Source organism: Natator depressus, chromosome 11, assembly GCF_965152275.1.
Source record: "Natator depressus isolate rNatDep1 chromosome 11, rNatDep2.hap1, whole genome shotgun sequence".
Lineage (NCBI taxonomy): Eukaryota > Metazoa > Chordata > Testudines > Cheloniidae > Natator > Natator depressus.
In genome coordinates this window covers 75,587,130-75,599,539 of record NC_134244.1, presented here as the reverse complement: position 1 = coordinate 75,599,539, position 12,410 = coordinate 75,587,130, and the positions used below count along the sequence as shown (strand labels likewise).

Sequence of the window (12,410 nt, the reverse complement as noted above, 5' to 3'; positions counted from 1 at the left end):
ATCACATCCGCCAACTCCTTTAGCATTCTTGGATGCAGTGCATCCGGCCCCATGGACTTGTGCTCGTCCAGCTTTTCTAAATAGTCCCGAACCACTTCTTTCTCCACAGAGGGCTGGGCACCTCCTCCCCATGCTGTGCTGCCCAGTGCAGTAGTCTGGGAGCTGACCTTGTTTGTGAAGACAGAGGCAAAAAAGGCATTGAGTACATTAGCTTTTTCCACATCCTCTGTCACTAGGTTGCCTCCCTCATTCAGTAAGGGCCTCGCGCTTTCCTTGACTTCCTTCTTGTTGCTAACATACCTGAAGAAACCCTTCTTGTTACTCTTAACATCTCTTGCTAGCTGCAACTCCAGGTGTGATTTGGCCTTCCTGATTTCACTCCTGCATGCCCGAGCAATATTTTTATACTCATCCCTGGTCATTTGTCCAATCTTCCACTTCTTGTAAGCTTCTTTTTTGTGTTTAAGATCAGCAAGGATTTCACTGTTAAGCCAAGCTGGTCGCCTGCCATATTTACTATTCTTTCTGCACATTGGAATGGTTTGTCCCTGTAACCTCAGTAAGGATTCTTGAAACTATAGCCAGCTCTCCTGGACTCCTTTCCCCCTCATGTTATTCTCCCAGGGGATCTTGCCCATCAGTTCCCTGAGGGAGTCAAAGTCTGCTGTTCTGAAGTCCACGGTCCGTATTCTGCTGCTTTCCTTTCTTCCTTGTGTCAGGATCCTGAACTCGACCATCTCATGGTCACTGCCTCCCAGATTCCCATCCACTTTTGCTTCCCTTACTAATTCTTCCCATTTTGTGAGCAGCAGGTCAAGAAGAGCTCTGCCCCTAGTTGGTTCCTCCAGCACTTGCACCAGGAAATTGTCCCCTACATTTTCTAAAAGCTTCCTGGATTGTCTGTGCACCGCTGTATTTCTCTCCCAGCAGATATCAGGGTGATTGAAGTCTCCCATGAGAACCAGGGTCTGCGATCTAGTAACTTCTGCGAGTTGCCGGAAGAAAGCCTCGTCCACCTCATCCCCCTGGTCTGGTGGTCTATAATATACTCCCACCACAACATCACCCTTGTTGCTCACACTTCTAAACTTAATCCAGAGACTCTCAGGTTTTTCTGCAGTTTCATATTGGAGCTCTGAGCAGTCATACTGCTCCCTTACATACAGTGCAACTCCCCCACCTTTTCTGCCCTGCCTGTCCTTCCTGAACAGCTTATATCCATCCATGACAGTACTTCAGTCATGTGAGTTATCCCACCAAGTCTCTGTTATTCCAATCACATCATAATTCCTTGACTTTGCCAGGAGTTCCAGTTCTCCCTGCTTGTTTCCCAGGCTTCGTGCATTTGTGGATGTGATATATTGATTTTAATAAAGCTTTTAACACAGTTCCACATGATATTCTCATAAGCAAACTAGGGAAATGTGGTCTAGATAAAATTAGTATAAGATGGGTGCACAACTGGTTGAAAGATGGTACTCAAAGAGTAGTTATCAATGGTTCACTGTCAAACTGAGAGGATGTATCTAGTGAGGACCCAGAGGAGTCAGTCCAGGGTCCAGTATTCTTCACTAATGACCTAGACAATGGAACGGAGAGTATGCTTATGAAGTTTACAAATGGCACCAAACTAGGAGGGGTTGCAAGCACTTAGGAGGACAGGATTAGAATTCAAAAGTTGGTCTGAAATCAACATGAAATTCAATAAAGACAAGTCCAAATTATTACACTTAGGAGGGAAAAATCAAATGCGCAGGTGCAAAATGGGGGGGGGGTAGCTACCTTCATGGTTGTACTGCTGAAATGGATCTGGAGGTTATAATGGATCTCAAATTGAATATAAGTCAACAATGTAATGGAGAAGCAAAAAAGGCTTGTATTCTGGGGTGTGTTAACAGGTGTTGTATATAAGACACAGGCAATAATTGCCTACTCACTACTGGAGAGGCCTCCTAAGGCTGGGCACCACACCTTAGGAAAGGTGTGGACAAACTGGAGAGAGCCCAGAGAAGAGCAAAAAAAATGATAAAAAGTTTAGAAAACCTGACCTATAAGGAAAGGCCAAAAAATCTGGGTACGTTTAGTCTTGAGAAAGGAAGACTGAGGAGGAACCGGATAGCAGTCTTCAAATATGTGAGGAGCTGTTATAAAGAGAACAGTGATCAATTGTCCACTATGTCCAGTGAAGGTAGGACAAGAAATAATAGGCTTAATCTCCAGCAAGGAAGATTTAGGTTAGATATTAGGAAAAGCTTTCTAACTATATCGGTAGTTAAGCTCTGGGAGATGCTTCCAAGGAAGGTGGCGGAATGCCCATCCCTGGAAGTTTTAAAAAGAGAGAGGACGTTTTACAAATAATGAAGATTGAATTTGGTTATTCATATGTAAATATATGCACAATATGGAAATACCATATGTTTTGTTCCAATATGTGTTTATATTTTGTATAAAAACAAAAATAAAGTTTAAAAAACAGGGATGATCGAGGTTTACTTGGTCCTGCCTTGATTTGATTACTTCAAGGTACCTTCCAGCCCTACATTTCTATGATACTGTGTTAACCCAACTTCACTGAGCTAACATGATTGGGGGGAAAAGAAACATGGTCTTTTTTGCTTGTCAAGATGGGGCTCGTAGATTTGCAACTTGGATGGAAAATAAGAAAAGGGACAGATGCCAACGTAAGTCAACAAAAGCCCCCGCCCCCCGCCTCCTCCTAACCCTTTTCATCATGAAAATTTCTTTTCAATAGCTCTAATTGTTTGCAACAAGCCTTTGAAATTTGCCCAGCGGTGGGGAATGGGGGGGTGGTGAGGGAGGAGCAGCTAGGGATATGGCTTTTGCTAATTGCAGGTAAATCCATTCAGTTCTAGAGCTCAGTGCATGCACCGTTCCCCAGTACCTCACTGCAGCATTCCACAAGCCCCATATTGACAGCAAAAAAGATGGCATTTTTTTTTTCCAAAATACCCTGCTCAATATACCCTTCCAGCTTGACTGTGAACCACTGATGATTACTCTCTGGGAACAGTTTTCCAATCACAGGGGGCAGGGAGGGAGCGGCATGCAGCCCCGCCTCACAGCCATGGCTCCGCCCCCCAGCCTCAATACAGCTCTGCATCCAGCCAGGGGTCTGGCTGCCAGCCCCCACCATGGCCTGACTGTGGCTCCAGTACCGCCCCCAGCCTCAGCCCCTGGCCGCGGCTCCATCCATGCCCCACTCCCAGCCCCCTTATCCCTGTCTCCATTTCCCCCCCTCGCTGTAGCTCACGAAAGCTTATGCTCAAATAAATTTGTTAGTCTCTAAGGTGCCACAAGTACTCCTTTTCTTTATGCGTAGATGGGCATCTTCCATGGTCCACTGTGAGTTAAGTGTACCTTGATGAGCCATTTAACTTGACTAGTTCCTTCACAATGTGCTGGCTAAATACCTTGTTACCACATGAGCAAACATTTGAAATACAGGTACATAGTTAATATTTATAACCTGAGATACAAAAATGATACATTCATACAAATAGCATAATCATATTCAGGAAATCATAACCTTTCCATAGATACCCTACTTGACATACTTTGTACAAGTTTTGTTGCAATTATATAACAGTGATAGCAATGATCTGTGTGGTCATATTTTAATTAGATAACGTAACACTGGTCTATAATTTCCTGGGTTCTCTTTGTTCCCCCTGTTTAAAGATAAGTACTCTGTTAGCTCTTCTCCATTGTTCTAGGACCTCCAAGAGTTCTCAAATATAATTACTAATGGTTCTGAGATTGCTTCAGACTTCAGTACATCTCACGTATCTAATATTCTTTAATCTGTGCTTTCCCTATTTTGGTGTGTGTTCCTTTTGACGTTATTGACATAAACTGTGACCATATAGATCATTGTTGCAACCAAGGTCCTGTAGTGGCACCAAATATTATAGAAAGGTTTTCATGTGAGGTGTCTATAAAAAGGTTATGATTTGCTGGTTATTATTATGCTATCTGTATGTGTGTATCATTTTTGTAGTTGAAATTATGAATATTAGTTATGTTCTTGTATCTCAATGTGTTTGATTCTAAATAGCCTCATTAAAGCATTTGGATAGTTTCTTGAGAAAGCAGTTTGCAGATTAAGGGCCCAATCAAGAAACACTTAACTGACAATGAACTTTAGGAGATGCCAATCCACATCTGAGCTTTCCTGGGAACGTTCAAACTAACATGTAAACAAAGGCATAGGTCTGCAAACTGAGTCATGCATGGACATGTGACTTGCCCATGTGACTCCAGGCTCCATCTTGCTGCTGTGTTTTTCCACAATAAGAACCAAGGGAGAGAATATAAAAGGCCCTTGAAAACCCCTCCATTTTGTCTTCAGTCCTGCTTCTTACTTCTGGAGGAACCTTGCTGCAAACTGAAGCTCCGAACAAAGGACTGAGTGACCCATCCCAGTTGTGGATATACTCCAGAGACTTGATTTGAACCTGCAGTTTATTCCATCACTGCTACAAGACTGAACCAAGAACTTTGCCATTACTGTATGTAGTTGATTCCATTTAACCAATTCTAGCTCTCATCTATATCTTTTTCCTTTTATGAATAAACCTTTAGATTTCAGATTCTAAAGGATTGGCAACAGCGTGATTTGTGGGTAAGAACTGACTTGTATATTGTGTGACGTATGGTTAGCCAGTGGGGTAAAACTGAAGTCTTCTCTGTCTGGCTGGTTTGGTGTGCCTTAGAAGTGAGAAAACCCCAGCCTTGGGCTGTAACTGCCCTGCTTTAAGCAATTTGTCCTGAATTGATACTCTCAGAAGTGTCCCACCAAAGGCAGCATCATTACATCCTTTCCCCTTGTTGTTAATATTAATTGTGTTAAGTATCTGGTCACCATTAACATTTTCAGCGAACACTAAAGCAAAATAGGCATTAAACACTTTGGCTTTCTTAATGTCGTCAGTTGGATGACATTGGAATATTGTTCGAATATGTTTCTAAATAAAAAGCCTCCCGTTCTTTGCTACTGTCATTATTTAAAAAGTAACATTTTCTTAAGAAAGGACACCAGAAATATGGGGCAACCCAGTGTTAGTATAATTTTAGATAACAATCGGAACTGTCAGAGGAAGAAATGTTTGGCTAAAAGCAGGGTTCAATTGAGATGTTTGAATTCAAGATAAAGTATTTTCTGTGAACTAAAGACACAAGAATCAAATGTGTGTGTGCAAAAATCAACTGAGCTTCGTGTCTATGGGACTATTTCGGGGTGGGGGGGGTTGATGAAGGGGCATGGGACATGGTGCCTACAGCATGCTGATAAATCTAATCCAGGGTCCACTGAAGTAAATGGAAATCTTCTCTCTGACTTCAGTGAACGTTAGACTGGGCCTTGTCTCCATGTCACTTCCTTCATTGCATCATCCTCTAGGCAATATCCTTAAGATATTCTGTCACTTCAACTGTGCTTGTGTCTTCCAATGATTCTGAACATCATGAAGTGTTTTAAAAAAAAATCTGATGTGAATTAACCAGACTGTGGGTTTGTCTACCTGGGAACACTCAGGAAAATTAACCCAGATTAACTTTTAAAGTGGATTAGTTAAACCACATTAAACCGCAGTGTGGATACTCTTATTTGGAATTAAAATGCCCTTAATTTGGTTTAGTTTAATGGACTGAATTAAAACTAAACCAAATTAAGGCCACTTGAATTCTGAGTAAGAGTATCCACACAGGATTTTTATGTGGTTTAACTAATCCACTTTAAATTCACACCTTTCATTAATTCAGATTAAGTTTCCCGAGTGTCCTCATAGAGAGAAGCCGTGAGTTAATGCAATATTTTAAAAAATGGCTCTTGACTTTAATTTATTTTAAGTGGTCTTATGTAGTGCAGCATCTCCCTCTCATGGACAAAACTAACATTTGAAATATTGACAGGTTTCAGAGTAACAGCCGTGTTAGTCTGTATTCGCAAAAAGAAAAGGAGGACTTGTGGCACCTTAGAGACTAACCAATTTATTTGAGCATGAGCTTTCGTGAGCTACAGCTCACTTCATCGGATGCATACTGTGGAAATTGCAGAAGACATTATTATATACACAGACACCATGAAACAATACCTCCTCCCACCCCACTCTCCTGCTGGTAATAGCACCCACCCCACTCTCCTGCTGGTAATAGCTTATCTAAAGTGATCATCAAGTTGGGCCATTTCCAGCACAAATCCAGGTTTTCTCACCCTCCGCCCCCCCCCACAGACAAACTCACTCTCTTGCTGGTAATAGCCCATCAAAAGTGACCACTGTCTTCACAATGTGTATGATAATCAAGGTGGGCCATTTCCTGCAGAAATCCAGGCTATTACCAGCAGGAGAGTGAGTTTGTGTGTGTGGTTTTTGGAGGGGGGTGAGGGGGTGAGAGAACCTGGATGTCTTCTGCAATTTCCACAGTATGCATCCGATGAAGTGAGCTGTAGCTCACGAAAGCTCATGCTCAAATAAATTGGTTAGTCTCTAAGGTGCCACAAGTCCTCCTTTTCTTTTTATTTGAAATATTCTAGTTTCTGAATGAGAAAAGAAATCAAACTTGCTTAGTAGAAAAACCTTTATCCAAATACTGTAGAGGTGGTGTCTGTTTATGTTCAAATTGTACTTCTGCAGCAATACATCGTTTCTGAATTCTTGATTGCACAGCTGTTTAACTACAAATATTACTGTGGAAATAGTTTCTATGACTTATAGAATTATAGAAGATTAGCGTTGGAAGAGACCTCAGGAGGTAATGTAGTCGAACCCCCTGCTCACAGCAGGACCAACTCCAGCTTGGCGATACCCACAGCCATTTTGGAATTTGTCAATATAAACAGAAAAAATATTTTTAGGCACAGATGTAAGTATTAAGATCCAACTAGTTTTTTATTCTGTATAGATGACAGCCCTGCCGGCTTCGTTTCTCAAGGGTATCTTTAGGGTATTTTAAATACAGCTTGCGGTTGTGTGCCATAGTGGGCGTGATTCTTTTCTGCACCCTTATGTTAGATACAGGAGAGCATGAGTGGATCTGTGCTCTGCCCAGCCCTGGCTGCAGGTTACAGCAACCTCAGGGGCTGCTCTAAACTGTGCCAGCTGATAGGAATTCCCAAGAGGTTCTCCACCATCTGGGGATTTCCAGAGCAAATTGTGCCCCTACTGGTGCTGTTCCTGGTCCCCTCCCTGTGCCTGAGGGCTGCGTAGTAGTTGGCTCTGGTAGTTCTGTGTCTGCTGTGCGGACTCCTTAGCTGGCGGCTTGTGGCAGGTATCCACTCCCTTTGTGCAGCCTGAATAGAGCAAACAGGGAAGATAATCTCCTGCTAATAATTGTATGTTTGCCACATGGACTGTAATCAGTGATTATAGGCCGAATCACTACCAAAGCAGCTTTGTCCCTTTATGGACAAAAAATTGCCATTTACTAAATGGAATGTGTTTTTTCTTGGATGAATCTAAGTGTGGTTGTTTTTTGTTTTGTAGGTTGCAGGACCAGCACGTGTTTCTAAGAGTTGAAGAGGTAAGCAGTAAATGAGCCAATTTAATGGCTTTTAATTAAGAAAAAAAATACTTATGTTTACAAAATTATTACTGAGAGGTTGTGTGGTTTCTAATTGATATACATTCAAGTTTTTTAGGGAAGAAAATTTGTGTGTACACAATGAATTCTTCTGTTTTAAAAAAAAAGTATTAAAAAATCAAACATTTAAAACGCTTGTTTATAAATTCATTCAAGAATTAAAAGGTACAACTTTTAAATTTATAAAACCAAATGTTTCAGTACAATAAAATCCTGAATCAGGACTGAAAATAAGAAACATGATATCCTGAAATATCTGATCTCTATCAAGTGAAACTGCATTTTAAAAATTTGCTAGTTCACTTAGTCCTGATTCTGCAAATCAGTATTTATCTCATAAATAACTCTTACTCACACACTGACTATAATGAAATTACTTGTGAGAGCAAGGACTTCTTGTGTAAGACAGGTTTGAAAGATTTGGTACAGTATTTGTATCTAGTTTGGTATATTGTAGCAATTAGCATCAGTATGGTTAGTGTAAATTATTTTGGAAGATTTAGTGGTAAACTTGTGACATAATGAATGGTTTTTGTTTTGTTTATGAACTAGAGGTCCCATCCTGCAACCTTTTCCTCATAAAAATAAAACCTGTTAGCCTACTATAGTGGGTGCTAATTGTACTCACTGTAGTAATGTTTTAAGCCAGTCAGCATTCTAGTGACTTGTTTGAATATTTTTTGTTGTTTAAAAAACATTCACCTTTCAGACTGAAATTTTCTAAGCAAGGTCTGTGGCTGAATGTAGCAGATCAAACACTCATCCTTGCGGCGCCTCCTGCTGGTTGTCTGGGAATTAGCTCTTTCCAGGCTCAGAGCGCCTTCTGTTGGCCAGTGTCTCTCCTGCCTCAGGCCCCCATGTCCCTCCCGGACCTTGGTGCCCTTTACTTTGGGGTTCTGCCTCCAGCAGTACCCCCACACTCTGGGTCTCCCCTCCCAGGGGCACCCCTATGCCCACCTTGCCTCAGTGGCTACTGCCAGTCATCATCTAGCCCCCTTTCTCTAGGGCAGACTGCAATCCTTAATGGCCACTCATCACTAGCAAGGGGGTTGGACCAGCTGCCTCTGCCTATCCCCGGGCTGCACCTCTGCTGCTCCTTAGGCCTTTAACAGGGCCTCAGCCGGGGGAGTTGACAGGCTGGAGCTCCCCAGCTCCTCTTGCCCTTCCCCAGCACTGCTCTGCTTCCGATACCCTGTGCTCCCAGGCAGCCAGGTCCTTCCCACTCCAAAGCTGGAGTGAGACTGATCCAGCTCCTCCCTTAGCCCTTACATCAGGGCCAGCTGTGGCCTGATTGGGTGTGGCCCCAGCTGTGGCCGCTTCCCCAGTCAGCCTCCCTTTCCCTGAGATGTGCGGTAACTGCCCCACTACACTGAAGGTGAATATTTTCATTAGTGTGTGAGAAAAATCCCTTTAGCAGTTCTTCTGGTATGGAAGAATAGACAAAATACTCTTTCAATTAACCCCCTTCCCCCATTCTGTCCTTTTTGCTGTTCTTTTAATAGCAAGCCTCTAACCTTCAAAACCACTTAAATAGATATTAATAAGGTCCTATTCAGTTTGTGATATTGTAGAAATTGTGAATCTCGCAATATTAGGCTTCGATTGCAATTTTGACAGCAGGTGTCCCAGCTATCCGCTCCGGGCGGCCAACAGCGGGAGTCCCCGCTGTCAGCTTCTCCAAATTATTGCAAATAATAAGGACCATTATTATTTTTCTGCAGTTTTCCATGTCTGGCTCACAACTCAGCCACAATTATTTGACAGTTGTCCTGTGATTCAAGTAGGGCCTTAGATATTAATTCAACTGAAATACATAAACTACCCTTCTTTACACAGCAATACTTGGTTGTAGCTAGTTTATATTTTTTCCCAAAGTACAATAAAATGCTAACAATAATCACCCAAAGATCCAGAATATTCTGGTTTTCTGGCTGAAATGGTATGTCATCCTTTTCACTTTCAAAATGTGGTTTTCTTGGTACCAAGCCCTACATCTCTATTTTTTTCATCTGGCCGGAAATTGGGGATCAAGTATTTGGCAGAAGTCTTTCAGAAATATTAAGTTATTATGTAATTAAAGGCTGTGTTGTAATATACAAAGATTTGTATGCAACCTTAACTTTAGCATTTCCTGACTTCTGTGTGCTTAATTTTGTAATTTTAATGCTTTAACATAGTTTTTAAAGTGGAATCCTGTCAGTGGTGTTAATTTTATGCAATGTGATTGTGTTAATTGTCTTTTTTAATGATATATATTTTTACCTTCCCTTTAAGACCCAATTTAGGTAGAAGCACTCTTTTCAGATTAAGGTTTTTTTGAACATATTACTATAGAAATAAGTTTGACATTTTTTGGGAAAAAATAAAATTTTAGAGCTTTTTTCACTCACTGGAACATTACAAGTGAAATACAGTTGTGTACGTAGTCTGTAACATTAGAGGGTGCTGTTGGATTGCATTTCTGTATTTCAGGATTTTAACAAAACATGCTCTGTAGTCTATCGTTTACAGTACTAAATCAGTGCAGTTCAGGCATTCTGGGTTAGTGACATGAGAATTTGTTTTACTGTGCAACTCTTATTTGGCCAATTACAATGTTTAGCAATTGTACTAACTTACTGTAGTAAGCCTGCATAGATCTGGAGTTAAGTGAGCTGGCTGACTATTTAGAATAGCAGGAAGGTTGGTGCTGATGTACTGTAATGAAACATATGAAACCATTTTCCTTTATTCCGTTGTGCAAAAGGGGTGGAACACTTGGCTGAATCACTTAGTCTTGGAATAAAATGGTCCCTTTGACGGTGTTACCATTATCATAGTTGGTTTAAGTGGGGTGGGAATGAGTAAAAGCAAGATAGTAGTGGCTGAACATGCAAGTGAGAGTGAAACTTAAGACTGTCATTTTTATTGATCTGTGGAGATATATTACGTTTGAGCTCAATCAAACGTGAAGTGATATCCTTTTGCTACATAAGTTTCCAGTTCTATCTTGACATTGCACCTAATTCTCTTTTTTGATCTAGTGGTTCCGTAGCTTAGTTGAGAAAATAAGTGTTTATCAGTCTTGAGAATTATCAGGATATAAAATTTGAACCCAACCTGCCCCAAAATTAAATCATTCCATGTGACTGTAGGAAACATCCAGTAATTTCATACCTCTAGTCTTCCCACTGATTTCAATATTTATCTTTCCTTCATTCTCTCTACTCTCACCTTCTTTGTGAAAATTGAAGTTACTGAGGATTAGGTTCCATCCAGTGTTCTAGCTTCCTGCATTCATTTTCTTGTTTGATCTTCAGCCCTAGATCTGTTTTCCCACTCAGTGAGCACTGAACCTTCTCTGATCTTTTCATAATCAAATACCCTCTTTATGACCATCTAATCTCTTTTAACGGCTCACTCCCCACTGAAGGGGGTCCCTATCCATCTCATTTTTCTTCAATTCCTTGTCCTCCTCCTCATCTTCTCTTTTGTTACCTAGTGCTTCCACGGCACGCTCATCACCATGGAGGACAGAGGTCTAATGGGAAGTTAGAACATCAGAAAGGGGTAACTTTTTAAAATCTGGTTTTCATTTATTTTATTTAAATTTATGTAAAACATAAACAAGTACCTCTTAAGGGCTCTGGCTGCCTTTGCCATATACTCAGATTTAATACAAAAAAGGATCAATTCATCAGCCTGCTCAGAACAAGAAAGAAAAGAGGGACCCCCTCTGTGTACAAATACCAGACTTCAACACACCCTTCCCTTGCGAGAACACTGAGAAAAGAGATGGGTTTTGCAATGTATCACAGTGATTTTCCTCCCCAGGAACAATCTGTTGTTCCCTACCCAAGGGGTTGTTTCCTCTTTCTGTCCCACCTCTGCAAAGGTCAAGAGTCAGGGTCCCCTGGGGAGTACTCCAGTTTCCACAGTAGGGGGAGGCAGTGGATTTGCCTCCATAGCCACTGACTCTTGCCTCTGTGTGTTTGCACTTAAGCCAGTTTGGCGCTCTCAACCTGTAGGGGAGTGGGCAGATTTTCTCCCTGCTTCCCCTCCCAATACGGGTCCATTTGTATTCTCACACACACCTGGGCAGTGTCCTAAGGTCGTCACCTTGTCATTGGAAGAGGGAAGGCATCTCCAACCTACTTTTCCCAGCTAATTCATTTGTATTCTTACGCTCTTCAGCTGCTGTGCGTGAACAGAATTGCCTGAGCTTGCTCCAGTAGCAGGACTGGACCCTGGCTCAGACTTGCAATGTCATTCCCCAATAAAATATTAAATGGAATATCCTTTAATGTTTCCCCAATCATCATTCTCAAGCCTTCCTGGCTCTTTACAGGGATAATGACAAAAGGCAAGGCAAATAACTTTTATCTATATCTGGCTGCCTTCCAGAACCTCATTTGATTTCACCACATGGGGCTTGACTAGGGTATGAGCAGTGCCTGTGTCTCTCCATTCCTAGAATGTCTCCCCATTAACTTTCACATTTTGCCTCCATTGGGGATCTGGTGTTTGTTCCCGTTAGAGTGTCTGAGGCGTGAACTCAGCACCATGTTTGTTGTATGCCCCGGATGAGCTGACTAAGTCACACAGTTAACTCCATAAATTCGAGGTGTAGCCTGGATTGCTAATAGGTTAGTCCGCTGTGGTGCACTGTCAGCGGCCTAATATGTGGTTCCTGAGCAGTTAGCTCACATGTTCTTTGTTCCTTGATGGTTAAAACACCTCAGATCTCTGGGATTTCTCTGAGGGGGTTAGCTTGGACTAGTAGCTGCTTCCATCTTGGGATTAATCACTTTTCATTGCTGGGATGCACCTGC

At 41.7% G+C, this 12,410-nt stretch overlaps 1 protein-coding gene across 4 annotated transcripts in view; it reads left to right on the top strand.

The window, feature by feature from the left end:
- ADARB1 (adenosine deaminase RNA specific B1) overlaps positions 1–12,410 on the top strand; it is a 253,319-nt gene that overhangs the window by 89,848 nt on the left and 151,061 nt on the right. For all 4 annotated transcript variants that reach the window (XM_074968188.1, XM_074968187.1, XM_074968190.1 and 1 more), the window contains exon 2: positions 7,503–7,539. The gene's annotated coding sequence lies outside the window, so the exon portion shown is untranslated. The remainder of the gene's footprint in view (positions 1–7,502; positions 7,540–12,410) is intronic.